We start from the raw sequence: 6,819 nt of genomic DNA, 5'->3' as shown, positions 1-6,819 counted from the left end.
CAGGTTTGGGAGAAAGGCAGGGGTCAGGTCATGAGTCTTTGTAAACGAACCCTGATGAGGACTGTGGAGTTCTCACTGAGGGCATTAGAAATTATATGCACGGGGAGAAGGAGAGAGAGCAAACAGATTTTTTTTAATCAAAAAAGCCAAAAAAAAGGGGCAATAAAATGGGTACTAAATAGTGCTTGACTGATCTGAAAGAAGGCAGGCAGGAAGGAAAAATGAGTCAAGAGCACGGGACACAACTAGAGAGGATGGTTGCCTTAGATTCAGTCATGTTAATAATACCTTAAACTGGACGACAAAGGACCAGTGAGAAGATCAGACTGGATGAAACACCAAGGTGCAAGTACATGGTGTTTGCGAAACACATGTTAAAAAAAGGTCAAACGGTTAAAAGTAAAATTGGCAAAAAATATTTTACACAAATAACAATCATGAGAAGACAGCTACTATCACAAAAAGAAGCCCGGAAAACAAGTGTTGGCAAGAATGTAGAGAAGTTGGAATCCTGGTGCACTGCTGGTGGGAGTGTAAATGGTGCAGCCGCTGTGGAAAACAGTATGGAAGTTCCTCCAAAAATTTACAAACAGAACTACCGTGTATTACCCAGCCACCTCACTTCTGGGCATATTCCCAAAATAACTGACGGCAGGGCCTCGGGCACGTCTGCCCACCACATTCACAGTGCGTTACTCACAACAGTTAAAGCACGGAAGCAACTCCAGTGCCCTTCAGCAGGTGAGTGGACAAGCAAAATGTTGTATTCACATACAACGTAATACTGTTCAGCCATAAGAAGGAAGGAAATTCTGACATGCTACAATACGCATGAACTTGGAGTACATTGTGCTGAGTGAAATAAGCCAGTCACAAACAAACACAAACACCATCTGGTTCTACATCAGGTACCTGGAGTAGTCAAAACCATGGAGACCAGCTAACATGGCAGTTGCCAGCGGCCGAGGGAAGGGGGATGGGGAATTATTTCATAGGGATGGATTTTCAGGGTTACAAGATGGAAAGCGTCATGGGGATGGGTGGTGGTGACGGCCGCACAACGATGTGAATGCATTTAATGCCCCTGAACTGTACACTGAAAAATGGCTAAGATGGTACATTCCATGTATTCCAGCACACAAATACAAGGAAAAAAATAAAAAAGACGTGGGCCCTGGCTGGTGTGGCTCAGTGGATTGAGCGCTGGCTTACGAACCACAGGGTCACCAGTTCAATTCCCAGTCAGGACACATGCCTGGGTTGTGGGCCAGGTCCCCAGTAGGGGGCGTGCAAGAGGCAACCACACATTGATGTTTCTCTTCCTCTCTTCCTCCCTCCCTTCCCCTCTCTCTAAAAATAAAATAAATAAAATATTAGGAAAAAAGACACAGTAGACTTCAAAACAAAAAGAATTACCAAAAATTAAAGACATTTCATAATAAAGTGATCAGTTCATCAGGATAACAAACAATTTAAAATGTTTATGCCCCTAATCACCAATATTCAGAGATTCCAAGAGCATCTCTGGTTTCCATCTCTACCTTGTCTTCAGAGCCCATGAGGTCCCTCATTCATCCAATGAATTCTTTTCTGTTTTTATTAACCATAGTCGATTTCTAAAGAAACTTGTGTAAAGTAAAAAACATTGAAGAATCAGGATGTGTTATGCTTTATGATTAAAAAAAAGATTTGTCATTGAGAACAATAGCCACCCAACCCAGACCCAGAAGAGAGAGGGTGGTCCCAGACCCCAGTGACTGAGCAACGGCGTCAGTCGGTGCCGGAAGGTCTCTCATCCCCCGTGAAATGACGGTATTCCCTGCTCCGCCCATTTCATGGTGTCAGGGCTCTAGCCGAAGCCAAGGGCTTGGCAGAGACACTCACGGTGGTGCTATTTGGACAGCTGAGAACACTAGAGTCAAAAATGAAGACCCCAGGCTGGGCACTGGATTCATTTTTAAAGCTTTTTGAAAAGGCAAGACCGGAAAGAGCATGTATTTGGAAGCAGGAACATCTGGAATTATACTACCACTCTGCCATTTGGCCAATCACATGGAAGGTCAGTATCCCACGGGACACTGCATCCAAGCCTAGACCATGTCCGTCACTTAGGGATCGTTTCATCCCTTCCTTTCTTGCCTGCTCCAGACAGCATTCTTCATATGTAAGTAACCTGCCTCAAAAGTGACAACTAAAAAGGACAAAAAACATGTTAATACTTCCCAAAGGTGATTATGAAGAGTGAGGAAGAAATAAACCAGCCTGGAATTTAAGAGAATATGGAATTTATTATTAGGTATCAAATACAAACATAAACCCATCTCAACAGGGATGCTGAATAGGGATTCAGCTGCACTGTGGTTGTTATGCCGGCGTCTGCACAGGGATGAGTCTAGAAGGAAAGGGCAACACAGCCTGGGCAAAGCAGTGAGGTGGGGGTGCACTTCCATGCCTTGCAATTTCAGTTGGTCATACGCCACTGTGCAGAGTACAGTAAGCAGTAAGAATATTTAGGGCAAGTTATTTCTGGTTCTGACTTCCTGTCCGTGAAGTCATCTATCTAGTCTCAAAGAGCGAACTCCTACCTCCTGGCAAATTCCAGGAACTCCTTCAGTGAGTCCTGGGAGTAGATGTCTCCCAGAGGATCTGAGGGTGGATGAGCCCAGGGCCTTTGACCTTTCTCCACTGAAAGAACCAAGTACAACTCAGTGAACACAAATCCTTCACTTCGACTTCAAGTTCATCCAAGCATCAGTCAGGATACACAACATTGGTCACCTAACCAGGCAGGATCTCGAAGCAACCTCCATAGTATAGTGCCCAAAGGGCAGAGTAGGGAGGAGCTGTGGGCACTGCCACTGCGAGGGCTCCTCGGGGGACACGCCCCTGGACACGGCCTCTTCTGAAAAGGGAGCCCACACGCTGTGGGTGAGCAGGTTGGAGCAGAGTGTTGGCACTGAAGCATCCGGAGCAGCAGTGCCCTCCCTGACCCGGGGCTCCCTCCTCACCTCAAGCCGAGCCTTAGGCAGGGCCTTCTCCAACTGGTCTGCAGCCAGCTGGAACGGACGGAGTTCTCCTCTGTGCTCTGGAACACAGGCACTGCCTGAGGACCGCCCACCGGAAAGCTTCTAGGCTTCGATCCCCCTTTCCTGTCAACCCCGAACAACCCCTTGCCTTCACACCCGGGCACCAGTCCCACACGCCCTCTTTGCCCTGATTTCTCCACCCTCCCCCAGCATCTCTTTAACGGGAGGAAAGCAAGCCCCTTCCCTACACCTTCTAATGCCTCCACAATGTTCCATTGGCTAAGTGGGCTGAGCAGGGGAAATGGCCCCTTTCTGACCTCACTGTGCAGGTGGGCATACACCAGCTCAACTTTTGAATGCAGGCGGGACATGAAGGTGAAGCCAGCATAGGAGTGGCTGGCAGTCAGAAAGGCCCCTGGTAGCCCAGGGAGACGAAGCTGTCAGCCCAGGGTCCCTCAGCCAGCACCTGCCAGACACCACCCGACCCCCAGACCTGCAGCAGCCCTCTCGGCAGAGATGGTTGTTACTCGGGCAACCCCTCCTACTGGGGGATTACAGCTTTAGGGCTCAGGCTTTGTAAAGGTTACTCATTCATATAAACAACATTTGGGGAACAATACTTGTGTCCTTTTGGGAACATTCTAGAGAAGCTGACAAGGGAAGAACTGTGCTGTGAATGGCTCAGCAACTTGGGCACAATCAAGCTGCCTGCTAGCAGGGTGAGCTCTGGGCACTCACAAACTCTGGTCAGCTCCAGGGCGAACACCAGAGGCAGAGGTCCCCGCACAGGGCGGGCTCTCTCTCTCCACGTGACTTGGGTTGTCTGCACCTGCTGATCTCATGGGCCCTTTGTTCCCATCCATTTGGCCTCATTGATGAGGCAACCAAGACCTGTGTGTTTGAATGAAACTGCTGTCTTGGTAACCTGCCTCCATGCAGTCAAAGCGCATTAAGGTCTGACACTCTTGTTTGTGTAAAGAGAGACACTGAGATCAGATCTCTCAGCCTTCTTTGATCTAGAACTCATTAGACTCTTTTTTTTTTTATGAGGAGGTGGCAATAGAAATTCTGTTATAGTTTAAGCCAGTTTGCCAGGTCTCTCGGTGTTGGAGTTGAGCCCCAAAGCCCAGCTAATAATAATTGGCTGCCATTGTCACCCTTCCTAGGGCATATCTTGTTGAGGTTGTCCTATGGTTTCCTTTCTCATTAAGTGGGGATCCAAATCCCTCACTCTTACAGAAGAAGTAGGAAGGTGTTCTAATCAGTGTAGGAGACTCCCAGCACTAGCAGAAAGGCCTTGAGTCAAGATGGTCTCCTTCCCTTGGGCCCAGTGCCCACGTGCTGCTGCGTCCCTGAAGGAAAGCAGAGCCCACTGACTTACCGCCTGGACCACACAGAACCGTGGACAATTGCAGAGAAGACACGGAAGCAGTCGTTTAGAACCACCACCTGAAGAAGATGCACAGGAATCAGTATCAAAAAACCAATCCCCACATAAGAAAAGATGGTCCGCCATCTCCCTCCCCTGGGTAGGGACAGGCACCAGGAGCCCCTCAGCTGGGACCCACTGACCTTCACTCTGTTCTGGCTCGGAGGGTCTCTGCTGGTTCTCCCTGTACCTTCTAGAAACTGCAGAGAGTTCCTTAAGAATACATCCCTCCCCTAGGGTGGCACAGAGGCCGGGAAACTGACTCATGTTTTCAGGATCAAGCAGGCAGGTGCCCTGCAGTAGTCGGTTAGGAGCCAGGCCACTTCTTCCCATAGGCTGTAGACAGGCCTGGAGAGACCTTGTGGTTTCCAGGTCCAGATTCCAGTCTTTCCCAAAGGACAAAGCATGCCAACATGCTGCAAGGTTTCTGACCAAGGCTATCAATTTTCCTGGTGACAAGTAGTAAATCTGGACAAGATCTCAGGCCTTTGTAATTGAACAGCAATGCTATTTGTGCACCAGGCTACCTCCCAATGTTGAACTCTAGGCATTTTCTAGAAGTTGTCACATGAAGAAGTGGAAGTAACCGACCAAGAATCTGGCACTTGGAATCATTCGCTGCGTGAGGACTGGTGCCTGTGGACCAGGGGACCAGAGATCTGGCGGTCACTTACAGTGCTCGTCCTTTCCAGTGAGAACACTGCAGAAAGACATCATCTACATAGTTCATGTGACTCTGACCCAACTGTTGACAAATAAAGCGTGAGGACAGGCAGAGCAGGAAAGCCCAACAGTCTTCATCCTCCTGCTAGGGTGCAGGTGGGTGTGTGCCCCCTAACACAGGGCCTCCCAGAGCGCAATGGGGGACACATGCGGCACGGTGCTCAATGAATGGAAGCTTCAACCTTCCTATTAGAGATCACCCAAAAAGAGAACTCACTGGGAAGTGTTTAACAACCTCCCCAACCATACACTTGGGCCAGAGCCTCCCTTGTCAGCCCACCCAAATATACCCATCCAGAGAACATGTCTGAACAGTCCAAACATCCAGGAGGTCCTGTGTGCTATTCTAGATGCTGTTTCCCTACTCCCCTCCCCAATCTGCTAGCCCCACTCCTGTATCTACCCCATCCTAGGGGGCTGAATATGGACACCAGCACAGCCTGGAGATAGGCTTACCATCTCAGTTATCAGATCAGTGCAGAGCTCGTTCACACTGACACCAAGGTGAGCACAGCCCTGGAGAGGGCAGGGACCTGAGATCAGTCCTCTTGCCCAGCCTAGGGGGACCCCTGTCAACATGTCAAAAAATGCTCACCCCAGGTGACTTCAGATGGAGAGCTCACTATCCCATGAGGCAACTCATGCCATGTTTAAGTGTTTCAAAACTTCCCACAGACCCAAAATTGTTCAGCTTGCAATTTTTCTCCTTTAGAGCCATAGAGATAATTAATAGCTGTATTGTGCACCAGCTACTAGTCCTTGAGTTCTTTGATGTGCCAGACACTAGACTAAGTGTTCCATGTGAGGTGTCTTCAATTATAAAATTCCTGAGAAGGAAGTTCTATTACGATCTCTACTTTAAAGGGAGTGAAACTCAGAAAGATTGAATAACCGTCTAGGCACGTGACCCTGGTGACGGGCAGACTCTACCTGCCTACCCCAGAGCCTGGACCCTTAAGCACTGCAGGTCCTGCCTCATACCCATCTCTGTTATTTCTACCTTCACATATTTCCACCTCCCTTCATGTTATTGGAAGAGGAACATTCCCTGAGTGTCCAACGAGATATCTGACTCCTGTGGCCCCAAGAAAAGCACATGGCCATCGAGCACACGTCACTTTGCTAGAAACACAAGGGTGGTATGACTTGTGCTGTCCCCCACCCTCTGGCTGGAGAGCTATTGTGAATCTCCCTTGCTGGAAGCCTCCCATTGGCTCCCTGTCACCCTTAGGATAACGTCCTACCACCACACAATGTCCTACCCCCAACCATGCCTCTTGTCCCAGTCCCATTGCCTCTACTCTAGCCATGGGGGCCTCCTCTTGCATCCACGCCAGGCCCTCCCCACCTAGAGCTCTCACACGTGCTACTCCCCACTCCTGGAGGACCTGCCCTCCCACCACCACCACCGCAGGCGGGCTGATTCGGCCTTCAAGACATCTTTCCAGATCACCCAGGGCTGACGTCCCCTCGGTGCTCTTAGAAACATTATTAATGTTCCTTTCCCAATGGTTAATGACATTGGCCACTAGACTGAGTTCCCTGAGGGCAGGATGACTTACACCTGTGACCACAGAGACTTCAGGTAGGTAAGAGCAGGGATTTAGGGAGGGCAAGCAGAGGGAAGAGGGGAGCCCCCTC

The sequence above is a fragment of the Phyllostomus hastatus genome, unplaced genomic scaffold (assembly GCF_019186645.2).
Source record: "Phyllostomus hastatus isolate PE091 unplaced genomic scaffold, TTU_PhHast_1.1 phas_scaffold_585, whole genome shotgun sequence".
NCBI classification, from domain to species: Eukaryota; Metazoa; Chordata; class Mammalia; order Chiroptera; family Phyllostomidae; genus Phyllostomus; species Phyllostomus hastatus.
Note: the sequence above shows the minus strand (reverse complement) of the source record.